This window comes from Sphaeramia orbicularis, chromosome 19, assembly GCF_902148855.1.
Source record: "Sphaeramia orbicularis chromosome 19, fSphaOr1.1, whole genome shotgun sequence".
Lineage (NCBI taxonomy): Eukaryota > Metazoa > Chordata > Actinopteri > Kurtiformes > Apogonidae > Sphaeramia > Sphaeramia orbicularis.
The window spans coordinates 11,134,781-11,161,878 of NC_043975.1; the positions used below are offsets into that span (position 1 = coordinate 11,134,781).

General features: G+C 38.0%; 1 pseudogene; it reads left to right on the plus strand.

Annotated features, from left to right (window-relative positions):
* Positions 1–319: 319 nt before the first annotated feature.
* On the plus strand, positions 320–26,809 carry LOC115410392 (protein transport protein Sec31A-like; annotated as a pseudogene).
* Positions 26,810–27,098: the final 289 nt, after the last annotated feature.

Sequence of the window (27,098 nt, forward strand, 5' to 3'; positions counted from 1 at the left end):
GTCTGATGTGTCTGTGTAGATTCTCAGTCATCCAGGAGATGTTACTCCTACATACTTTAGTTGTAAAGGATTTTAACACCATTCACATCCTGATTTATAGATGTTTCAAATGGGTAACAACCCCATGTGTGTCAAAGTAAACATTTCAAGAACCAAAAAGAAGCAATTGTTTTACTTAATGATTTTGTGGTGTTTAAAAGTTATCTTGACAGTGTGCTACGGTTTTCAGTGAGAATAGGTATATGTTTTATTTTGAGGCCTCCCTAATTTGTGCAGGACGAGTATTCAAAGGTTAACTCAGGCCACTCGCGTATGAATTATGTCCCTGTCGGCCACCGTAGCGTAGTGACAACACGGCAAAGCACTTTGGTCGGAATCCGCCTGTAGCTAAGCTATTAGCTTGGCCGATAAGTAGCTCTGCTGTGAGTTTTGGATGAGGACGCTACGGCTGTGACCAACATTTGACGTAAGTTATGTGAAGCCTTTTCGATATTTTAAGCCGTGTGTGAAACCGTTTGATTTACAAGGTTTATTTTGTGCTGAAAATGAGTAATATGGGTGGTAACGTTAGCTAGCATGTTTGCTAGCAGTGACATCGGCCCCGGTTATGTGCTGGAGCTAAGTAGCAGACTCACTACCAAATGAAGCTCTGATATGTTTCAGTAGTCTGAATACACATTTAATGAACAGGTATATACTGACAGTTTTAGTCATGGTCATGTATGAGATTCCTACAGGTTATGATTGTAATTGCAAAGCTAAGTGAGTGCTAACATGCAGTTAGAAAGATGTTGCAATCCGTGATTGCTGAGTGGCCACACCATTTCACTTTAAGTGATATTAAGTTAATTTTAAGTAATTTTTTTTTTTAAAGCTGATCCATCAGAGTCCATATATTATGCATAACGCGGTAGTGTCTAGCCAAGTGTGTCTTGTTAACTAACAGCAGATGAATAGATAAGCTACGTTAGTGATTGCTTCAAATTTCGGGAAATAGTCGGTGACTGTCTTCGCTGTGGGTGCCTCCCTTTTCACGTTCAAGTCCTAACAGGTGACTTAATGTTGTACTTTGCAGCCGTGGATCATTTTATTTGACTCAACAGTAGTAATCCGGGTAACATTGCTCTACAGGAATGGTTTCGCATTGCTATGTTGGTTTATTGGAACCTCTTCGTCTGTTCAGGACTTGGAAATTGTCCACCTGTAGAGGAAGATGAGGCTGAAGGAGATCCAGAGGACTGCCCACCAGGCGTGGAGTCCTGCCGGGCACCATCCTATCTACCTGGCCTTAGGTACCTGTACATGTTATCTCGAATTATCCGTCTGCGCCTTTGTAAATATACAATATATGAAGCGATTTAGGTACATCTACACACCGCACCATTGAGGAGATATATGATGGGTGTGGTCTCTCCCAAGAAAAATTATGTTTTGGAAGGATCATGTTCATTCCTCTAACAGAGAGCATGCATTTGTAGAATCAGTGCCAAGACACGTTCATGCTGTTCCAGACCTTACAAGGACACTTTATGTATGCTGTCCTTCAATGTCTTAGCCATCTAGCGCTAAAGTGCAATACATATACAGAAACTGACCAACTTTATGCATTATTTTATGTCTGTCAGCAATAGATCCTAACTTTATTAATGTAATATTTATCAGAGGTTGGATCCAAGCCCTCTCATAAGTAATTCATTAAAATGTGTAAATGAGCCACAGATGACCAACAAGGCTCATTTTCATATGTTGTCACTAGATGTTACAATGACACCATAGCAAATTAAAATAAGTGAATAGCACCAACACGAATAATGATAAACATCGACAAAATTCCAAGACAATTCAGTGTAATTTTCAGAAATCCAAATCAAATCAGCTGAAACAAATACACTTCAAGCAGATAGAATATTGTATATATGAATACACAGCAGTGACTTCTCACGATATTTAACATAAAGGCTTCTCTCCTGAATTTCAATAGGCACATCAGCACAACAGCTCGATGCCTCGTTCAACACCACAGCTGCTCTAGAGATTTTTGAGATGGATTTTTCAGACCCCTCATTGGACATGGAACTCAAGGGGTCATTACCCACCTCAAACAGGTAAAGTTTTACATATGTGACAATGAGGGAAAAGTAAGACTGTGTGCCATTAACCTGCCTCCATTTTTTAATGTAGGTGTAGTTTTTTTGTTTGTTTTTTTTTTTCTTTCATTTAGATCATTAACAGTAACTAAAGGTAGGCTACTGTAACTCGGTAACAGTATGCCATTGTCACTCTTTCTCTCAGCCTGTATGGAAACCTGAGGCAAGCTCTGTGGTTTAAGGAAACACATTTTCTATTACCTTAATTTAACCCTCATATGTGTCACTTCAAAAACAATGTTAACTCAGCACTTTAATAAAGATCCTGTGAAACATGTAAGTCATTGTAATTGTATACAATGCATTTGCTGATCCGTCAGGTGTGGGCATTTGCTTACAAGTAAAATTTGCAGATGTGATCTAGAACACGTTTGTTTCTTTAAATATTGGCTCTGTAGTAAAAGATTCCAAATTATATATTCGCTTGTGTCCTATATTTTTAATTGGCTGCAAATCCCTGAACTCACAGCACCTTCTTTCATTTTCCAGGTTGCACAGTATAGTATGGGTGAATTTTGGAATGGGAGCAGATGGAACAGGAGGGAGACTGGTTGGTGGCAGTGAAAATGGCACATTAACGGTTTACAACCCAGAGGACATAATGACCTCAGGAGCAGATGCAATAGTTGGACAGTCTGACAAACACACAGGTCCTGTTCGGGCTCTTGATTTTAACCCTTTTCAGGTAAACTTGTCCAAATTTCCTCTTCTTTCTTAATCACTACAGACAGTTATAGGTTGTTTTTCCACGTGATTCTTGAAGTAATTATTCTTTCTAAAATTGTTTCTCCCCCAGAATAACCTCCTTGCATCAGGAGCAAATGATTCAGAGATATATATCTGGGATCTCAACAACTTCAGTAGTCCAATGACACCAGGAGCAAAGACACAGGTGGGGGTCTGTTTTATGTACTCAACTTCACAGATTTCACTATTGGGGATGGGATGATGTGTTGTTTTAATCCTAGCTCAGTCAGAAACACCAAAAGCAATAAACACAAACCTCAACAGGCTGCTTTTTCCTTTCTTTTGTTTCCCTTTATGGTTTATGTTTCAAGTTTGGAGTGAAACCTTTCTATTTGATGCATAACTGTGGAAATGCTTGGGATATATTTGAATATAAAGCACATATTGTGTAGTTTTATACTTGATACACTGTATTTTTTGTATTTCATTATTATTTCATACAGATTTGGCATTTGATGTTTGATGCTGGTCAAATGTCACCATTAGCAGATTGCTTTGCATGGTAATTTGAATAGTCCTAACAGCACTCCATGGCGCAGGTTATTTATAGTCATACGCTTTAATATTGTGTATAGTAACTATTTGTTTCAGCCAGTTTTAACCATGAGAGCCTGCTTTGTTTCTGCTTTCAGCCTGCTGAAGACATCAGCGTTGTGTCCTGGAACAGGCAGGTGCAGCACATCTTGGCCTCTGCCAACCCCAGTGGAAAAGCAGTTGTTTGGGACCTGAGAAAGAATGAGCCCATCATCAAGATCAGTGACCATAGCAACAGGGTTAGTGCCTGTAACAGTGAGTCCTAAAATAAGGACAAAGGGTGTGATTTGATATCACTTTGTTTTACCTTCAACAAGTCAAAACCAGGGTTTACAAGGAGGATATTGTTGCTTCATGTTTCAGAAATGGGCAATATAACAAATATGAATATAATTTATGCCCAAGTTGACAAAACAATACGAGCTTGAAATTAGTTTGGCTATTTAAAGATGGCGTAATGAACAAGCAGCAATTAAAATAAAAGGTTTTTACAAAACATTCTGCAGCCTGTTCAAAAAAGGTAAAAAATGTCATCCATCGGCTACCAGGTAACATTTACTTTCCCCTCAGTCAACACTTCATGTCCAAAGTGTTTACTGACCTTTTCAGCTACACCTTTAGCAAATTTCTGAAACACTGAAAGGATGCCTCATGTTTTGAGCAGAAAAGTCTTGTAAAAGACTCTTTTGCTGTTTAAACGCACCCTTCATGTAGGGAGGTAATTTTCATCATAGCTGTGCTTGCTATATGCTTAGTATGAGAATTATTTTGGGTACTTTATTATATGTAAGTTTATGGCAAAAACTAAACAATAAACATGTAGAGTAATCAAAATTGAAAATGTATCAGCTAAGATTGAAATGCAGTTTTAAAGGATCCTGTACTGTGTCAGAATATTGTGCTCTTTAGCTTAGTTCATAGATACACTAAAAATGACAATATTGCATCCTAACTATCTGTTCAGTAACCTGTGTATGTGATACTTGTTCAGATGCACTGTTCAGGGATGCTCTGGCATCCTGATGTGGCCACTCAGCTGGTGTTGGCCTCTGAAGACGACCGTCTGCCCGTCATCCAGATGTGGGATCTCCGTTTTGCCACATCACCCCTCAAAGTCCTCGAGAAACCACACGAGGTGAAGCTTGCAACAGAATATACATGATTCTGCTGCTGGTTTTGGGTGCTGTAAATTGAATTCTGTGTCTTTTTATTTCCCTGCAGAGGTATTCTGTCCATATCCTGGAGCCAGGCCGACCTGAACTCCTCCTCAGTAGCGCTAAAGACAATCGGATCCTCTGCTGGAATCCAAACACTGGAGAGGTAGAAGATAATATGTTTTCCTTTTCATTCCTGATTTACGTAAGATCATGGCAGTGTTTTGTTATGCATCCTCATGTGCATATTTTCTATTTTGTAGGTAATTTATGAGCTTCCAACAACCAACCAGTGGTGTTTCGATGTCCAATGGTGCCCAAGGATCCAGCTCTGCTTTCAGCAGCTTCATTTGATGGTAGAATCACTGTCTACTCAGTGATGGGAGGGTAGCTTAACTGCTCAACAGCAAAGCACAGTTGATAAGTAATAATGCCTAGTCTTATTTATGGTCTTTTTACAGGCTTGAAATTGCTCTCGTTCCTTGTGAAATGTGTTGTTTGTCCACTAGATGGTGCTGTTGTGAAAGACTGACTTATAAAAATGGGTTATTCAATGCTAACAATATTCTGAATTCTATTTCAAATTATTTCTATGTTAGAATGATGAAGTGCAAGTATTAGTAACACCTTTAAATGTTGTGAATATCTGTGTTGATTAGTAACACTCCCCCATAAAAAGTTAAAGGAAATTCAAATAATTCCTCTTGGGAAAATACAGACTGAGAATAATTTAAGTATTTCTTTTTCAGCTCTGAAGCTATATCTGTTAGTAAGATCTATATACAGAACCAAATAGCTTTTTTTTGTATCATAAACTGTATTAATACTGCAAAAAATCAACTTTGTTTGCTAGAAAGTGGGGAAAATATGAAAAATAATTGAATAAAATAGAATGACGTAGGTTAAAAAAAAAAAAAAAAAAGAAAAATGTTTGTTTATTACTGTAAAACCAATCAGAAACACTGTTTATATTAATACGCTTTCTAAATTAATCTTTGTGTTTCTTGAGCTAGAGCTTTAGGATTCTGCAAGACCTTGAACTTAAGAGAAGTTTTCACATGACTAGCTTAGTAGATATGGAATGTGTAAGGATGTAGGCAGAGAATAAAAGATTTCCATAGTTGATTGTCATGTTTATCAATAAATAAGTCATTTAGTTTTGTCCTTTTAGTAAAAATATGCCACTTTTAGCTTAACTTTGTATTTGTTTCATGGCAGTAGACTAATCTTTGGCTTTACTTATAGTCACCTAAAGCAACAAAATTGTCACTTCTTGATTAATTTCTGATATTTTCAACTGATTGATAAAACAACTAGTAAATGAATTGTTATAACATTGAATTTTCTTCCTGAATAGATATCTTCGTCGTTTGATGCAATGGATCCCTTTGGCACAGGCCAGACACTCCCTCCCCTGCAGGTTCCTCAGCCTACAGCTCAGACAACCATCATCCCCCCTCTGAAGAAGCCGCCTAAGTGGGTTCGCAGGCCCGTCGGGGCCTCATTTGCTGTAAGTGCATAATAGATTATTTCTAAAGCCTGTAAATAATTGTTATAAATAAATAATGTTGTCAGTATTTATCGCAGCTTTGTTAATGTCTGTGTGCTGTTTGTTTCTTAGTTTGGAGGGAAGCTGGTAACCTTTGAGAATCCAAGCCGCCTCCAGTTCAGAGCCCGCAGCCCGTCCCCAAGACACGTGTTTATGAGCAGGTTACCACGGAAACAGAGTTCCTCCAACGCTCCAGGGAGCTGCAGGCGGCGCTGCAGTCTGGTTCCTTCAACAACTACTGCCAGACCAAGATCAGACCGCCAAGTCAGATGCCGAGCAGGACATATGAAGTTTCTTTTGGTGGGTTCCTGTGCAATTTCAAACAGTCTGATTAAATCATCAGTTGTTAAAGACGTGTTCAGTTGGACTGTAGTATTCCCCAAATAACTGAATAATGACTCAGTTTAGAGGATGGAGATTCAGAAGAAATTACCAGTTTGTTCGAGAGGTGGTGTTGTAGACCTGTGATAATCCATTCAGTAGTAAAATATATCTTCTAATAATCATATAACTTTGATTGTTTCTGTCAGGATGGAAGTAGATCATTATTTCTTAATCTTTGCTGATGTGATAAGTTTTCAAAAACAACAGAATTATGCCAATAGCCTCACTAGTGGACTATTAAGATAGGTTAAAGTTTTGTTTAACATTTTTTTCATACTCAATTATTCAGTAACTCCATAGGAGCGACTCAATTTATACATGTCAGACATATTCATTGCTTTGGCATAAGTAAACACACATCTTAATGAGTCAGTTTAGTAAGTACTGATGTAAATGGGTCAATGTCTGAATAGAATTATTTTTTGTCCATGTTTCCACAGCTAACTGTTGTATTCCGCTGCTTGTAATTCCAGGTTAATTTTGAGGATGAAGCCCGCATTAAATCCTCAGGCTTTTTGGGATTCAGCAAAGATGAATTGGAGACTAAGGTATTGTAACTGTAGCCATCAGCTTATTCTTATATGTAGAAGGAGAATATTTGTGTCTAAGTTGTAACATGTGTTGTGTAAATTCAGATTTCAAAATTGCTTGGGGAAGAATTTCCAGCCCAATGGCCACGGAGGTAGATGCCAAAGATTTGGCTGAAAAAATGCTGCAGCTTTCCACTGCAGGTCAGCATTTCTGCAAACAAACACTCGATTAAAAATATATATATAGTCTTTTTTTTTTTTTTTTTTTTTTTTTTTTTGATTCTAGTTGTGCTGACATGTAAGTGTTATATTTCCAGAGATCTGATGATGCGACTGGAGCAGCTGGAACCTCTGGCTCTGTTTCACCGTCGACTTCTTCAGCCAGGACCCCAAAGGACAACGCCAACTTCCAGATCCCTGTTACATGTGGTAAAACCCTCTTATTTCACAGCAAATAATCATGGGGACTTTTTCTTGTCATTATTGCAGCAAAAGCAGGAATTCCTTGGTTGCTCATGTGGTTTTGCCGTTCCTTTTTAGATACTGACGGGTTGATAAGTCAAGCGCTACTGGTCGGTAACTTTGAGGGAGCCGTGGATCTGTGTCTGAATGATGGTCGCTATGCTGAAGCTATTCTTCTGGCCATCAGCGGAGGAGAGGAACTGCTGAAGAAGACTCAGCAGAAATACCTGAGCAAGCAGAAGAACAACATTTCAATGGTTAGAGCTGTTTCTTATTAATTCACTTTGAATCTCAATCGGTATAATGACACGTGTAGGCCTACAGTCGTGGAAAAAAATTATTAGACCATCAAAAGTCATCAAAAACAATGGTTATGCAATCAAATACTAACTCCTATGTGTATCGTGTGACTAAAACAGACAGAAAGAAAACATGGAATGCCTAAAGCACTGTTTTTGGCAGTACAGTGCCATAGATATTGATGTAAGAACTGAAGCAATTTTGGTTATTATCAAGAAAACATGGAAAAATGTCTAGATATCAGCTCTGAAATTAAACTCTCATAAGCTGTTTTTGTTTTTATCATTACACGACCAGGCAAAAGTTTGGACTCACCTGGTTTTTCTTTATTTTTATGACTATTTCCCATTGTAGATTTTCACTGAAGGCATCAAAACTATGAATGAACCCATATGGAATTATGTAGTTTAAAAAGATGTGACAAAACCTCAAAGCATGTTTATATTTTAGATTCTTCAGAATAGCCACATTTTGCTTTTATTACTGCTTTGTGCATTCTTGGCATTCTCTCAATGAGCTTCATGAGGTAGTCACCTGAAATGTTTCCAAAAGTCTGGAAGGAGTTCCAAATGGATGCTGAGCACTTGTTGGCCATCTATGGTCCATCTCATGTCATTTAAATAAGAAGGTGAGTCCAAACTTTTGCCTGGTAGTGTATATTTGTCCAAACAAATGTACCTTTAGTTGTACCAGGCATGAAAATGAACAAGAAATTGAACAAAACAAGGGTGGTCTAATCATTTTTACCACAACTGTACGTTTGGTTTAGCTGGAAATTAACTCCAAACTGTCCCCAACTCCAGCTTATATCATCAGTGGTTACCCAGAACTGGAAAGACATTGTGGAGAGCTGTGAGTTGGACAACTGGAAAGAGGCCCTCGCTGCTTACTTACATACGCTCACCCTGAAGATTGTGCCCGTTTGTGCGGTACCGTTGAAATCATGCCTGACTCGTTTTGCTTCTAGGTAACTTAAACCGTTTTATTGTTTTCAGTTGACACTGACGCCCTCCACCTTTTTTTGGTCTTTGGTCTGTGTCTGTCTGTTAATAGACACCCTTGGAGGCCGGTTGGAGTGTGAGAGGACAGAAAAGCGCTGCTGCAGGCCTGTCTGTGTTACATCTGCTCGGGGAACATTGAGAAGCTTGTGGAGTGCTGGGCTGTGCATAGAGACTGCTCATCCCATCTTGGTTTATGAGGTACAGTTTTCAACAGCTTTAAAGGAGTGATATTTTGCTTTTTTAAATGGAATTATGCATTTTAAAACATTTCCCTGTGTTTATGTAAACTGTAAATACTATGCTTGGTCTGAATTCTTCATTAATTCAACCCCACAGGTCCATCTTCAACAATATTTTCTGACTAATGACACGAGAAAGGTCGTTTTGAGCGCTGGCCCTTTAAATGAAATGAGCCACTGCACTCCCCGCCCCCTCCAGGTTGTTAACCGTGCTTTCTGTCCCTTCTATACCACGTGTGTTTCATTAATACAACAACAACTGAACATTTTAGGTAATCGGCTTGAAGTTTGGACCTATTTTCAGTTTTTACTACAATCGCTGCTGCTGACAAACAATTATGACATACTTGGAGAAATGTTCGTTGGAAGTCTGGACCTTATATGTGCAAATGTCGTGACGTAGCTAGTCATAAATTGTAACAACTTAAGCAGGAATTGAAGCAGGTGTAGAAATCTACTCAGTTTTTGCCAGAATGAATATAAAGATAGCTTTGCAGCACCTGGAGGGTTCAAATTCAACTTTTTGAACTATTAGGGTCCAAATACACAAATAAATGTCCCAAAGATTAACTAGAAGCACTCGGAGAGCGCAGACCTCCGCCAAGGCTGATCAGTGGCCCCCCCCGTGAGCCCCCCCACGCCAAGGAGGTTATGTTTTTGCCAGGGTTTGTTTGTCTCTGTCTGTTGTCTGTCCGTTAGTGTGCAACATAACTCAAAAAGTTATGGACAGATTTTGATGAAATTTTCAGGGTTTGTTGGAAATGGGATAAGGAAGAAATGATTAAATTTGGTGGTGATCGGGGGTCACTGATCAGCCTTGGCAGAGGTCTGCGCCCCCCCCGGGGCCCCCCCACCCCCGAATCACCACCAAAATTTAATCATTTCTTCCTTATCCCATTTCCAACAAACCCTGAAAATTTCATCAAAATCTGTCCATAACTTTTTGGGTTATGTTGCACACTAACGGACAGACAGACAGACAAACAAACCCTGGCAAAAACATAACCTCCTTGGCGGAGGTAATAAAAGTGTATTTAACAAAATATGACCCCTTTAATGAAGCTTGCACTTCCTGTTTTCACCATCAACAATTAATCAGGGAGGTGGATTGTATTTTTAAAAACTATGTTATGTTTTTCAACATAATTTCACTCCAGGCCAACTCTGTGAGCTTCAAAATTTCAGTTGGTAAGATCTAGTTGGAGAAATTTTACTATAAGGGTTAAGAAATACATGTGCAGTCAGTCAAAATATACCAATCAATAATAATAATCAATCACAATAGGTGAACAAGAAAATTTTATGTGGTTTTAGAAAAGGTAATACTAATATGCCTGTTTTTCAGGGAACGCAATAGGTTAATTTGAAAGTTATTGAAAAAGATCCCAACATGTTTTCAATCTAAATAAAAAACTTACAAGCCCTTTTGTACTTAACTGTTGGAACAGAATAGGCTATTTCACCATCTGAAAGCATTTTTTCACACTTTCATGCCAGCATATTGCTTATACTATCAGTGATTCATATTTTCATTAAATTAAATTAAACTTAAATAAACTCATAGAATTGGGGGGTCCCTCAAGATCCGACTGGTAGTTTGTCTCAAATCTATTAAGTAACTACGCACGAATGTAATTATTTCAGTAAATGTTTGAGGACAAAAGAGAAGCCATATGTTATATTCATATATTTGATGTATGTTATTATATTATTTGTCTTTTACTGAAGTTTAAAATACTTGTCTCTTACAAAAATATCATCCATACAAAACAAATCAGTTCATTTTTTTTTCTTCCTGTACAGTGATGCAGTAGGGGAAATATTTAAGAAAATAATATAAGCTTCAGTACATAATGTAATCAAATGTGTTTCAGGATCTTGTCGAGAAAGTAATGATGCTGCGTAAGTCAATTGAGCGCCTTCGTAACAGCGAGGTGGCCGTCCAGAGTCCGATCCTGGCAGAGAAGCTGACTCGCTATGCCGGTATCCTGGCTGCAGAGGGCAGCCTGTCCACTGCCATGTCCTACCTACCTGAGAACTCAGAGCAGGTAAAAGGCACATCATTACAAAAAATTATTCAAAATACTAATATATATTTTCCTCCTGGTAATAAATCATTCTGTCGTCCTCAGCCTGGGATCTACGATGCTGAAGACAGGCTGTTTCACGCTCAGGGAGAGTCCTGCTGTTGGACAGCAGCCTCCAAACTCCTACAACCGGCCTAACGTGTCACCGCTAAACCCACTCCTGCTGCTCAGACACCTGCACCAAAAGCACAAATTATGGTATTTAATAATTTTGTTCAGATCATGTAATGGTAGATTGATTCTGTTCCTGTCTGATTCATATTTGTTTTTGTTTTTGTTTTTTTTTTGTCTGGTGAGCAGAGTCAGTACCAGCCTCCTGCTCCCTCCCAGGTTGCTCCCCAGCAGCAGCCTCAGGTGCCCTCACTTTTCACATCCACAAGTTGTTCCAGCGAACACTGGGCCCGGTCTGCCGCCTTCCTCTCAGTGCTGCCGCCCAGTGCACCCCCCGCCCAACCATGAGACCCTCCTACCCCCAGCACCCTGCCCCTGCTCCAGGTTTCATACCGACTGTTGTTGCACAATATAATGATACTAGAAAGATGCTGAACAGTAAAATACTTATCTTATTTGCATTGGTGGTTTAACAACAGACATATTTATTTCCTGTGAGTCAATGTGTGATCATGGGGTTGTATTTGTGTGCCTCCACTCCCTGCGGTCAAAACAGTCATGCCAGACACCTTTGGTGTTCTATACTCGCAGCAGGTTTCATGGTGACAAAATGAGTTGCATGGCTGCAAATACACATTTGCCCCTGTAAGGTGCCTACAGCTTGTAAACAACACAGACACATGAAACAAAAGTAATCTTGCTATTTCACTTTCATATTTGACAGTTAAGGCAATCCCAGACACAAGCTATTAAAACCCACATATTAAAGATGATGGACCAAGTGCATGACTATTTAAATAAATTTCAGAGACACATACTTACTGGTAGAGTGGCAGGATTGAGGTTTAATGTCCATAAAATCATGTCCTCAAATATATCTGAGTTTGATAAAGCAGTTACACCAATTATAAATATTTTCCAATCACTACAAACCAAAATTCTAACATTGACTTTAATGTTAACTTCAATTATTTCTTGCCAGTTGTTAAATATGAGGGGTATACAAGACAATACACATTAATTTTATTTATTAATTTATTTATCATGGAGACTACAATGAACCATATTGGATGTATAGTACATCTGATGCTCTGCACAAAGTGTAGAAAACATGTAGGTCATTCATAACTCCCATCTCTGGTTGGACTTTTCAAGAAAGGTATCATGTACATGTACATTATAAACAACAGCTCACATATGCTAATCAATAGCACATTTATCAATGATCAGGAAAATATACCTATCTGAGTGATGTGTCCACACAAATATAAGTTTTTCTACTGAAGAAATCACACTGACTGAAGTATAGTGAACACATTCAGATTCCAGCCTGCATATCATGATTCTCCATGGCTACCAATTACATTCCCTAGTCATCTTTTTAGTCAAGCACTGACCATTTGTGCTGTCTAGATTATTTATATACAAGTGTCCTGCAGGGTCTTGAAAAGTCTTAAAAGTTTTGAATTTCTGGATCTGCATTTAACACCGTAAAGTCTTTAAAAGGTATTAAATTTGATATGGTAGGTCTTAAGTTATGTTACTTAACTTGTTGGCTGTATTGCGTTTAAATGTGTCTGGTAAACGTCCAAACTGCAAAGAAACTAACATTAGTCGACTCAGCTCCACCTGTTCCGACAATTTATATTGAAATTGGGAACCAGTTATTGCTAACTTTACAGCCCCCGGTAAGAAATGACTCAGAATGGTGGGAATCAACGCCTAAATCAATACATTTTCATAAATTCTAGGAGTCACAATTTTTGCTTATATGGCCAAGAAATAAACATTAATTTCTGTTCTAAGTAGTCTTAAAAAGGTCTTTAAGTTAACCTGTACAAACCTGTAGGAACCCTGTATATAATTATTTATATTATACTGTAGGTCATTTTTTTTTTTGGTTTAGTGGTAAGGGTTTCTTTTTTATTTCCCGGTCAGGCTTCCTTCCTCATCAGCCATTCCAGCCCCAGCCGATGCCTGGCCCCTCCGCCTTCCCTCCTCCTGGTCCTCCCATGTCAGCTGCTAATTTACCAGGACCCCTACTACAGTCTTCGACATCACCCCCCGGCGGTATGCCCCCCATGCCCAGTCCAGGGGTGCCACCAACAAGCTTCATGCCCTCTACCTCTTTACCATCAGGACCCATGCCACCCAGCTCCCAGCCTGGAGCCCCGGTTCCCATGTATCCAGGGGGCCTCCACAGCCAGGGTCCCGTGCCCCCAATGGCAGCTGGTCCTTACAATCCAATGGGATCGGGCTATCCACAGGGAGGCCCTGGAGCTCCTGCTGTGAAGCCCTTTCCTACCACTGCGGTTCCTCCACCTCCATCTACAGGTAGGCATTTCCCACCTTTTAGCCCAAAAATCATCATTATCATCACCTTTGTCCATTTATCTTCTTATGTTCAATAAAGTTTATATAGAGGAGTTATTACTCAATAGAGACAGAATCAGAATAGGTTGTTTGCATATGGGTTGCTGTGGTGCATGATGCAGATGAAGGACAGGAAGTGATTTACACAGGAAGTTCTCACAAGCTTATGTGTTTACTTGGTTGTTAAACTGACTAAAATGAGAAACCACAAAATCTTATCAAACACCAACGGGTGAAAGTGGCAAGAAGGTGATTAAAAAGTACTTCGATATATTTTAAAGTCTGTCAGTGCACTATGTTTGCATAAATTGGGAATAAAATAAGGGTTTATGCGGGTCATTAAAAAGCATTAAAAGTCATTAAATAGATTTTGTGAAAATTAAGGCCTTAAATGGCATTAAAAAGCATTAAATTTGATGTCCAAAGGCATTAAAAAATTAAATACATTGATGGGAAAAAAAGCATTGTTATTCACAATTTATTTTGATTATATAGCTAAACATTTAGTAATTTTGATCGGAAGTATAGTGTGATGATTAACAGGTGGAACCCTTTAATTGGCTATTGTTTATGACTGATACATGAAATCACAACACTGGATGCTTGGAATGAAACGTGCTGTGAGTGTGTTCATACTGCAGTGAAAGAGTGGACGGAATATTAGTAAATGCTGGAAAAATGGGAAAATGCAAGTGTCAACAGAAGTGGTTGGAGGAGGAACTATTCAGAACCTGGTTAAAGCCTATCGAGGGTAAACTATCGTAAAACTGTATATAAAACTGTATATGTATGTTGGACATGGGCATTAAATTTGTTTAAAGTGGCATTAAAAGGGGCATTAAAAAGCATTAAATTAGATTTGCTGATACCTGCAGAAACCCTGAAAATGCCAGAAACTGAAACTATACACCTTCCATCTGAAGCTGTTCTCTTTATCCAAAACAAAACATTAAAGATCAATGATATGACGCTGTTTGATGCCACTATGGAAATGCAAAACCAAAATCTTATAGTTATAGAAACTGCCATGGTGCATCTGTAAGGACCCGCAGAGTACAGAAATAGTCATACCTGATAGAAGTGAATTATTCTTAAGCTGAATTGGCTGAAGAGTCTGGTCTGAGCAGCTCTAAATGTAAAGTGTCTTGATATAACTTTTGTTATGATGTGACACTAAATGGTAAATGGACTGCACTTATATAGCGCATTTTCAACACCTTCATGCTGCCCAAAGCGTACAAAGCCTCACCTTCACCCTTTCACTCGTACACCAGTAGGCAGCTGTTGCCGTGCAAGGCGCTGCCAGGTCCTACTGGGAGCAATTTAGGGTTCAGTGTCTTGCCCAAGGACAATTCGACATGTAGACAGTCAGAGCCAGGATTTGGTCGTTGGACAACCCTCTCTACCAACTGAGCCACAGCCACCCCACTATTTAAATCAGGGGTCTCAAACTCATTTTCTTTCAGGGGCCACATTCAGCTCGATTCGATCTCAAGTGGGCTGGACCAGTAAAATAACAACATAATAACCTATAAATAATGACAACTCCAAATTTTTGTCTTTTGTTTTAGTGCAAAAAAACGCCCCATTAAATTATGAAATACTTACTTTTATAACTATCCGAAGAAAAAAGATGTGAATACCTGAAAAAACGAAATTTGACAGAAAAATAAGTGCAATTTTAACAATATCATGCCTCAACTTATCATTTATGATGTAGATCTACAAAGACATTAAACACTGAGTAAGAGGCAGAAAATATTTAAAATTGTGCGTAATTTTCTTTAGACATTCAGATTGTTCATATTTGTTCAGGTTATTCACATTTTATTGTTACAGAATAGTTTGTGAATGTAAATATTTCATAATTTAATGTTATTTTTTGCACTAAACAAAGACAGAAATTTGAAGTTGTCATTATTTATAGGCATAATGTAATTTTTTTTTTGCATCAAACCGAGAAGAAAATATGGACTCATTATTTTTGTAGGTTATTGTGCTATTATTTACTGGAGATCATATTGGTCTGTATGTGGAACCTAAACTAAATGAGTTCGACAGCCTTGACTGTGGAATTTTTGCACTTTGCAAATTCATCCCACGGATGGATTGGAACCTTTGGCGGGCCGCATGTTTGAGACCCCTGATTTAAATAATATGTGATTGATTGATTAAAGCCATGTCACGTATTAAGCCCCTGTTTTAAAACAACTTTAATAAGTCCTTCATTTTTCTACAGCCTGTATACACATGGTCAAGAGCATTAGAAGTCTTTTTTTCTTTTAGTCCAGTGAATAACATTATGCTGGAAGATAATTAGGGAATTTTGCTTAATGATGTCAAAAATTATCATGAACTGAAGCTTTAAAACAAGAGCTACAAGCAACAGCACTTTAAATCAGGTTTTACCGTTACAGAAATAATGAGCTACAGTGACTTTTTTTGTCTTTTTTCTGATAATCCCTGGAGTTTTGAGGGATAGTTAAGCCAACCATGTGGGTAAGGTTGAATGTTGGTTACTGAGTTAATCCACGGGACACTTAAAAACATAAGGACACTCCACCTCAGTACTTTTTTAACACTTCCTTTTGTTTTCTCCTGTAACTTTTCAGTCTGTCTGTTGAAAAATCAGTCCAGCATATGTTTTGATTTTCTGTTTTTACCCCAACTAACACAGCACTATCTTTCCTCCATCTCATCCATTCTGCTTTTCACTTCCTGCCCTCCATCTGAATAACCAGCATCATCAGGAGCACACGACTGCAAACAAGCTATTGCAGGAGTCTGTTGTTAGCTGCCATGTACTTCTACTCAGCTGTCCCTTATTTGACTTGCAGGATTCTTTCCCTGGCTGAATTTCCAGTATGGCGAGCAAGGTGACAGGGTTAGGGTTGGATTTGGAATAAGAGTGCTATAAAACATACACTGGGTGACCATAAAAACAGAACCCATATAAAACAGCGATGTAATAAACATTTCTTGCTCCTTTAAACAAACCTCACGTGATTTATTTTGAGAATATAGTTTATAATGACGTTAAACTAGACTCAATATGAAACTCTAAAATTCTTGTCTTTGTCATTTAACCCATAAAGACCCAAACATCCACCATCGACCAAAAGTATCTACTGATCTAAACTCTTCATCCACTAATCCAAATAATATGTGCAAATAACTGTCGTAAAATACAGTTTGTCATCTTTTCATGGTCATCAGATATGACCCATTTGGATGTTCAGAGGCTCCGTAGTGAACGTGGAAACACCGTCATCTTCTACAACATTGATTCACCAGTAAAACCCATGGAATTGGATCAATGACAGTGGGATACACATGGTTTATGTTCAGTTAATGATATATTTTACTGGAAAAAGTCATTTTTTTCTTCAGTTTTGTCTGTTTTGATATAATAACCTTTGACTTGACTCTGAGCTTTTATGAATATCTACATGATCAGTCAATTAAACACAGGAAAATAGATTATTTTCACTGGAAAAAATGCTAAATTCGGAGGATTATATTATGATAAATGCAGATAGATTACATAGGAAAGGTTAAATAGAAGGAAAATTAATTTGGAAGCTGCCACAGAAGTCCACACTGGGTCCTTATGGGTTACATGTTGTTACGTCTTTTGACACAAATGTTAATTAAAGGATCGCTGTATTTGCTGACGTGACGGTATGGGTTTCTGTATTTTTGTGGTCACTTTTATGTGTGTGGTGGTGTTTGCTTGCGCCGACATTTGCTTGAGGGAAATGCAATAAGGGCGAGGATGTCACATTTACGCAACTGTTATCTTCACATACAAAATGACCGTGTTTTTATTATAGAATGACGGTTCCATACCCAAGATTAAAGATTTAATTGTGTAATGATGCACACATACACACAAATGTACATGATACATGACGTACAAGAGTAAGATGACAAAATACTAAGTTATCGACGCTTGAGGAGTTTTTCAGATGCTGCCTGAACATTTTGCATCACTTGCACTTGTGTTTTTTTTTTTTTTTTGTCATACCGCTGCTGTCAAACACACGTTCATCAATTTCTCCTTTTGTTTTTGTGCCTTAACCTTTGCTTTAAAAGATATGACCTTTGGCTGCTCGAGTGTGATGGAAAATTTGTGGGAAAAGTAGGATTTTCTAAGTGTGACTGTTCTTGTTCAGGACCTCAGGAAGGCTGGAATGACCCGCCAGCAGTGAGAGGTGGACCCAGGAAGAAGAAGGTATTATCACGCACCATGATAGAGATATTGGAACCAAATCCTCCATTATTTATTTCTTTTCTTTATTATTTGTATTGAAGTAGGGATGCATGGATCCGATACTAGTATCGGGCATCGGCTCTGATACTCAGTGTGTGTACTCGTATTCATACTCATAAAAGTAATCCGATACAAATGCACCGATACCACTTACGGCCATGTGACATTCACAGCTCGGTGCAGCAGGTATGCGGCGGTGGAATAATGTGTGGAGATTTTGCAAAATAAATGACGGTGATAAAAGTAACGCTGACTGCAAGTAACGTTAAAGACACAGATGGATACAGACGCAGTGTTCTGTCCGTCCTCTGCGTACATTCCATCCGTTTTCCAGGTGCTCGCGATGCGTACCCAGACGGAGAATACCACCGGGAACCATGGTGGTAGAGGATCTGTTCAAAGAGCGACTGTGTGAGTTAGAGAAAAACTACTGACAGATTTATGACAACTACCCAGGGCTGGGCCGGGGGGTACGGAGCAGTGCAGACCGCCGCCAGCAGAAGTGAAAACAAAAATTATTGCTCATTTATCTTTTTTCTACCTGCGAAGCTTCACTTTTAAACCTTACCAGCGAAAATGCTGCAACATTAGTATCCACATTAGTGTTACCTCTGTTGTCTCCATGTTTATTATTGACTTTCTTCTTCTCAAAACTTTCCTCTTCTTCGTGGTATTGTCCAGTATGGTTAATTAACAGCAGCGCCCCCTGGAGGATTAATTGAGAAACACTCATTCCAACAAATTAATGTCAGTAGTAGCAGCTTGTTCCAGTCAGACTAATGACAACAACAATAAAAGCACATTTACAAAAGGAACTAAGAACTGGAATGGGATTATTAATACTCGTATCGGTACTTGGTATCGCAAGTACTCAAATGTAAGTACTCTTACTCGGTCCTGGAAAAAAGGGTATCGGTGCGTCCCTATATTGAAGCGTAAGAGACACAACATCTTCCAGTCACATTAATTTGTTACATATTCTTCACATTGTACATATTTAAAAACACATTCTCATCAGACAAGGTACAGTGAGACTAATACATTTCTGGTCGTCTCCGTCCCACTTTCTTAGGGATTAGACCTTATTCTTTTTTCTTTTTTTATTCCATTATTTATTTTCATGGTATGTCCTACAAATTTCACAGGTTTCACTGATTATATCTGACATCTGCTCGTGTCACAAATAGCCACTTCTCAATATATTCATCAGTTAAATAACGATATAACATTTCTAAAGGAGTACTGAAGAAACTGGGGGAAACACCGGTTGTTCGTTCAGTCAGTCTTCTCATTGTATTTGTTTTTTGTTTAATTCCCCGGGGATGTTTGGTGACGTACAGTAGCTGACGTATGTTTCCAGGGACAAAAGAAAGATGATGATGGGAAAATAAGACTGTACTCTGGGTGATTCTACTTATTTGTTAGAAACCCGAAGAGACGTAATGATTGTGAATGCCTCTAACCAGGCTTCCATCAAGTTTTTAACTGAAGAAATTCCATATATTTGTGGCAGATTAGACCTCTTAGTTGGTTTAAAAAAACATTCACTCCAGGCCATGTAGATAGATCTTATTGTACCATTTAATTTAGTGTCTGTGTCAAATAATAGAAATGTTTGTCGAACTAACTGTAGCCAATGCAAAGTATTGAAAAACCTGCCGTCTCTATATTGGTATCAAGGCACAGGTGTTGAGTTCAATGACCGTCTTGTGTCTGGATGCGTCTATAAGCAGGTGTTTGTTGGTGTGTCAGCTGTAATTGTAAAGAAAGGTGTTGGAGCTATTTATTAATAATTTAATATTTATAATTACTCAAATTAATCTGAATTAGTTCAGTTTAATGTTTATTTTTGTTAATTTGAGTAATGGTTGATTCTCTATTTTGAAGGTATTGGACACAGGTTGGTTTATTTATATGGGTAGACAGTGATAGTTAGGGGTGTGTATTGGCAAGAATCTGGTGATACGATACAAATCATAATACTAAGATCAGGATACAATATATCACGATATATCATGATACTGTTAACAAGGTAATTTTGTTTTTTAATTGAATAACACCAGAAATACACACAAATGCTAAACACATTTTTATTTGATCAGAACAGGATCTAATGCTATATCACAAAATGTTCCTGTGTTAAAACTTCAATTATGTTTTACAGACATTACAGTTTAAGAGCCTGTTCAAATGTTCATATTCTGTTAGTTCATAACTAACATTGTAACATTATTTTTGTAATATCCCAACAAAGGAACCAACATCTGCCTCTCAGACAGTAAAAAACTGCTTTTAGGATGCTTCAAATAACCATTATTTAATAAAACAGAGTTGAATAATAATAAATAAAATATAAACAAAAAACCCAAAAATGAACCTCCACCATATCTGCATTTGAATAAATACCTATAAATATCGATACATTACTTTTTAATATCGATACAGTGTTGTGAAATGAAATATCATGATATGCTGCAGAACCGATATTTTCTTACACCCCCTAGTGATAGGACAGGAAGACACTATGGACTCCACAAAACTGCATGACCTGGTTTTAAGTTGTATCTAGTTAGTTTGCAAACAAATCGCTGTTACATAAGGTCATGGATCAGTTTATCAGGGAATGTGTGTCTATTTGGTAGAAGTTATACTATGTAATTTGCATCGTCCCTCTCAAATAAATTTAATAAATAAAAAATAAAAATACATTTGTCATGAAATCCTCTCCTGCACAAATATTTTTAACACCAAATCTAAGCCTTGAAACTAGGGATGTAACGATTACCGGTATAACGATAAGCCGCGATAAAATTGCAGACGGTTAGTATTACCGTTCAAATCCTTATTATTCACTTTTAGGGGAAAAAAAAACCCACATAAAGCTATGCTTTTATGTCAAATATTTGAGTATAGTTTTAGTTTATTACAATTTTTATTTTATATACCTAATATTTGGAACCAATATTCACTTTTAAAGTCTTTGAAAAGGTTCATTAAGCATCTTTGTGTTATTTATGCAATAAATTATGTAAATTTTTCAAATCGGAATTTTTTTTTGTGTGTGTTTTTTTGTCTTTTTGTGTTGATATAGTAGGTTAAAATGAAAAAAATAATAGACAGATGATATAGGTGAAGTTGTGCTGAAAAAGAGACACCAAACATGAGTCTAGTAAACATTTATTTATATAGTATATAAAAGCAAAATCAGAAGTACTGAAAAACGGACAAAATAGGCTCAGACCACTAAGGGTTAATATTTGAATGTTTCTGCAACAGAAGGTACATTGTGCGAATTATTTTATTTATTTATTTATTTTAAATACAACTTGGTCAAATTATTTCGGTGTGTGTATTAGTACTTTTTGAACATTTTGAGCACAGTTTCAACAATACCACGATAATAATGATAATCGTGATAATTTTGGTCACAATAACCATGATATGAAATTTTCATATCGTTACATCCCTACTTGAAACACTTACCATGTTAAAGCTCCATTTTACTGATTAAATGTTACTGTTGTGCGCCTGCAGGTCCCTGATAACTACACTCCCCCAGCCCCTATCACTGCTCCGTAATGGCTTCCCAGCGGAGGCTCCGCAGCACCACGACCACGCCCAGGTCCCCCCCGGGGCCCCGCAGGAGCCCAGCGTTCAGGTAAGTGTGAAACAAGAGGCTCTCATTAGTACCGCTGATGCCAAACAAACATGTCACCGGTGTGTTTGGTGTGTCCTTATTTTCCTCAGCTCCTTCAGCAGCTGCCAGCAGAGCGGGTGGAGCAGAAAGAAATCCCCGCTGAACACATGGTGCTCAAGTCTACCTTCGACAGTCTGGTGCAGCGCTGCCAGCTCGCTGCAGGAGACCCAGTAAGACTCACAGTGTGACTATAGCTCTGCCCAGACCGAGCTGCGACTAACAGAGAAAGAAAAGCATGTAGTAATTAAAGGAAATCTGTAGAGCCATTCACTTCTGAAATAACCTCCAATGTTTCCCTTACAGCAAACTAAAAGGAAACTCGATGATGCAGCCAAGCGTTTGGGATACCTGTATGACAAGCTGAGAGATCAGTCGGTAAGGAGCTTTTTTATGAAAGCCAGACCATCAACAGGGTGCAGAGAGAAACGAAAGCACAGCAGACTGGTGCACAGGTTTATTTCACATTGCCAGTTTCTCTCAGTTGCACAAATTTTATCCACCAGCGTTTCTTTTAACTGAGCTGCAGCTAAAAGTCATTTCTATATCTGATTATTCTGATTTGGCCTAAACCATTATTATTTATAACCTATATTTAACAAGGAAAAAAGCTCACTGAGATCAAAAATCTCTTTTAAAGCACATCCTGGCCAAGACGGCAGCAGCAGTAGAAGTGACACAAAATGGAAATCACAGCCATACATCTACACTAAAAATATACACAAACACAATGAAAGGCAGAAAAAAACAAACTTAAAACTGTTAAGAGCATACATATAAAACGTCACATTTAAAACATACTAAAAACTAGAAAAGCACTCGGTGAGCACAGATCTGCACCCCCCCACCCCCCCACGTGATCACCACCAAAATTTAATCATTTGTTCCTTGTGCCAGTATCAACATTTCCTGAAAATTTCATGCAAGTCCGTTCGTAACTTTTTGAGTAATCTTGCTAACTAACCAACAAACAAACAAACCCTGGCGAAAACATAACCTCCTTGGCGGAGCTAATAAAAAACTTTCACTATGCTAGGCCAGGCTACCACATATTTGATACTATTACTTCATCACTTCACTGGTTAAACACTGTTAATCCATTAAAATCTTGTCACTTCCAGCCCAAGTGTCTTTTAGGCATATCCACACTATATCTAGACTGATTCTGGAAAATCTGAACAACAAACACCACATGAAATGGGACGTTTGCTACAAACCACATTTGGAGGAGGTTTGTGATTATTCATCCAGTCAGGAATCAGATTGCAGTCTTTTGACCCACTTGAAACACAACACACAACAGAAATTGCAAGTAGCACAGAACAGAGCTGCCAGGTTAGTTTTACATTGTCCCATAAGAACAAGCACCGTCAGGATGCACCGTCAACTCTCATGGTCAACGGTAGAGAACAGGCTTATGTTCAACACAGTTACAGTTTTCAGTAAAACTATCTTTTCTACTCAACCTGTTTCCTTTACAAACAAATTGTCAGATGCAGTTCATTTTCATTTTACTAAGTCAGCAGATGATCAATCAATCAAATTTTATTTATATGGCGCCAAATCATCACAAAAGTTATCTGATGACACTTTACATATCGAAAACCAGACTCTAAGCCAATTTACAGAAACCCAACAGAATCCTCCAGGAGCAAACTCTAGTGACTGGTGACAGTGGCGAGGAAGAACTTCCTTTAACAGCAGAAACCTCGAACAGACCCAGACTCCTGCAGGATGGACGTCTGCCTTGACCAGCTGGGTTTAGAGATGGATGGTAAAGGAGAGGAAAAAAGAGAGAGCGATAGAGAGACCGGGGGAGAAGGGGGAAGTAGGGGGAGACGCATGGATGCAGTTGGTGTACAGAAAACCAAACTAGAACTGTCAAAAGTAGATTGGCTGTTGTTAGTATAATTACTAAAAACCAGATGGCTAGGTTATGTTGCCACATCTAAAATGAAATGCTTTAAAGAGGACAATTACACTGGGTTACAAAAAAGTGTTTTTTGCAAGTTGTCTAGGTTTTTTCAACTGAATTCGGACCATTTTGCACCGCTAAATCCAAAAATGACATCTGTTTTTCTCAATCAGGTTTTTTTTGCTAATTTGATTTTGAAAAATTTTATCTTCTCACAGAATTGATGACATTTTTGTGACTTTATCAGTTGTTTTTTTATATAGTTCTCACCCAAAATAGGTTTTAAGAGAAAAAAAATCATTTTCTAACAAGATTCCTGTTCCTGTATTCACTGCAGATGTAGCAGAATACGTCAGGCTTAATTTTGCAAGATATTCTAGTCGAAGCCATTTCATTCACCTGTAATATTGAAAAAAAAACAATCATAAATTGGCAAAAGTAAAATCTTCAGAACTTGTTTATTGCAAGAAATATAAAAGAATTCTGTATCATATGATGTGAAAATGCCATAAATGTAAGCAAAAATGTTAAAAAGCCAATATGTAGCATAGTTCAGAAAGTTGACCTGATTGAGCAAAATGAATGTGATTTTGGATTCAGCACACCAAAATTATTCTAAATCACCTCAAAAAACTTAAACAATAAATTTGTTGTTGACCAGTGTTATTTATCATGCCATCAATCATTGGAATAATTGCCCCCTGAACATATGTAAATTGAATGGTACATCATCTGTCAAGTACCATCTGAGAAGGTGCTATTTAAATATCTGAGCAGGTTCTGTATGGAGGGGAGTGTTTGTTGTTTTCTTTGATGGATGGAACTCATGAACGTAGTAACTAATCCCATATTTTTCTGATGTTTTATGTTTTTAATGATGTTAATAATGGTTATTATTTTTAGATTTGCAATGTTAATGTGAATTGTGATCGTCATGCATATCATGTATTGTTATGTTCTGTGTTTTGTGTTGTCCTTCTGTGTGGACCCCAAGACGATTAGCTTGTCACTTAGGTGGCAGCTGATGGGGATCCTTTTAAACATTAAACAGCCATGTCAAATCCAGACGCAGAGAAAAATCCACTCTGAGCTCCATAGAAACCAGTCTATGCTAAAAAAAAAAACTGAAATAAACTGTCTTATTTTACTTTGAACGGGGGTCTCAAACTCATTTTCTTTCAGGGGCCACATTCAGCGCGATTTAAACTCCAGTGGGCCGGACCAGTAAAATAATAGCATAATAACCTATAAATAATGACAACTCCAAATTTTTGTCTGTGCTTTAGTGCAAAAAAAACCCTATTAAATTATGAAAATACTTACTTTTCTGAACTGTCCAAACAAAAAAATGTGAATAACCTGAAAAAAACGAAATTGCATAAGAAAAATAAGTGCAATTTTAACAATATTCTGCCTCAACTTAACATTTCTACATGTGCATTATGGATCGAATCTACGAAGACACTAAACACTTAGTAACAGGCAGAAAATAGTTAAATTGTGCTTAATTTTCAGTGTCTGATTTCAAGTTGTTCATATTTGTTCAGGTTATTCACATTTATTGTTACAGGATAGTTTGTAAATGTTAATATTTTCATAATTTAATGGTTTTTTTTGCACTAAAACAAAGACAAAAATTTGAAGTTGTCATTATTTATAAGCATAGTGCAATGTTGTTTTTTTTTCACATCAAACCCAGAAGAAAATATGGAGTCATTATTTTTTGTAGGTTATTATGTTCTTATTTTACTGTAGATCATATTGGTCTGTATGTGGAACCTGAACTAAAATGCCTCGACTGTGGAATTTTTGCTCTTTGCAAATTCATCCCACGGGCCGCATGTTTGAGACCCCTGACTTTGAACCTACCCTAAGTTTATTTTCTCAGATAGCCCATTAATTTTCAGCTCTGTTCTCCTTCTTTGTCTGTGTTCCAGCTCTCTCCCAACATCCTCAACGGGCTCCATGAGATCAGCCGCTGCGTGGCGAGCCAGAACTACCAGCGTGGCCTGGAGGTCCACACCCAGGTGGTCAGCAGCAGCAACTTCAGCGAGATCTCAGCCTTCATGCCCATCCTCAAAGTGGTCATGACCATCGCCAACAGGCTGGGCGTGTAACCACAGGGAGGGAGGGAGAGGGGGGGCGTGCTCCGAGCAGACTTCAGTGTTAACATATTGTTCATATGTATTTATTTCTTTTTGACCCAATGACGTACTTTGATAATGGGAATAATTACCAATAATATTGCAGATTGTGGTTTTCATCGCTCCATACATATTCCTTCCTAAAGACTCGGCCGATTTTTGGGAAGCCAGGTGGATTTTTTTTGTAGAGATTTGTGAAATGTTGCTGTGGTAATTTTAAGATGAGATGAATGTATTCTGGGAGTTGTGATTCTGTGTAAATTCAAGAATCGATGTAACATACGAATCTAATTAAGACGAGGCCGTGGTTTGTACAAATAGGTGCGTTTTCAGTCCACATCACACATATTTCATAGTATTGCAGAGCTCCAACTGGAGACAAAAACACCTTCGTTATCCAGGATTTTTTTTTTTTTTTTTAGCTCCTACACGTGGACTAGGAGTGGAAATCATGAGAATAAAAAACCTGGGGCGCACTTCAGATCTGTCGGTGTACTTTGTGAGCAGACAAACGGACCGATACCGTCTTATTTATCGACTGTGATCCATGAAAACGCTGTATGTAACATAAATACTGATTGTTTTTCACCTGCTGTAACAGATTATGTCCAGTTAACTGTGCCATGAGGGGTTTTGGGCCAAAGCACTGCAGAAGAATGTCATACGGTAAATTTTGTTCATTTTTTTATCCCCGTGTTTTGTTTATTTTAGCCCCGTTCTCTCCCGGTAGCTTGTGTGAATGTGTGATTTTCTTTTAATTGTAACGCACATGTTTCCTCTCTCTGACTGCTGAGTTCACATGGCAGCTCATGAACACAAATGATCTTAATTTATGTTGAATTGACAATGAATTTACATCCTCTTTGCATCTTTCCACCCAACCTATACTCCTGCCCCATGTGAACTTTCTGTTTTTTCTTTTTTTTGTTTTGTTTTTTTTAATCATTCTAGTTTTAGATGATACCATGAATTTAGTGAACTGATAAATCTGGTTTTTCTGACGTCTGTAGCTGGACATAAGCTGGATAGTTGGGTGTCTCATGGCAGCAAAAGGCAGTAAAGTGCCTCAGTGCTCACTTTGGTTGCACAGATATTTATACAATCCATGTTGCTTACTTTACTCATTTCAGTATCTTTTTTCAAATAAAATTTTACTTCAGATGTCTAGAGAGTCACTGTACTTATTTATACATTACACCGGGGAACAATTTGAAAAAAAATTTCTGTTGAGTTAGATTTTTATGCTGATTCCAAAATTGCAGTCAGTTTTTTTTTCTAGCACGTCAAGTTTTTTCTCCACAGCTTACCCTCCAGATAAGCAAAATTCCACTGATTAGCTGTAGTAAGACTTGCCAGCTGATTACGATTGGACTCATCTACAGCTACGTGGCAACTTGTTTGTGCAGTCACAATTGAGACAGTGCAGTGGGAGGTGTGTGCAGCTCCCAATAGAT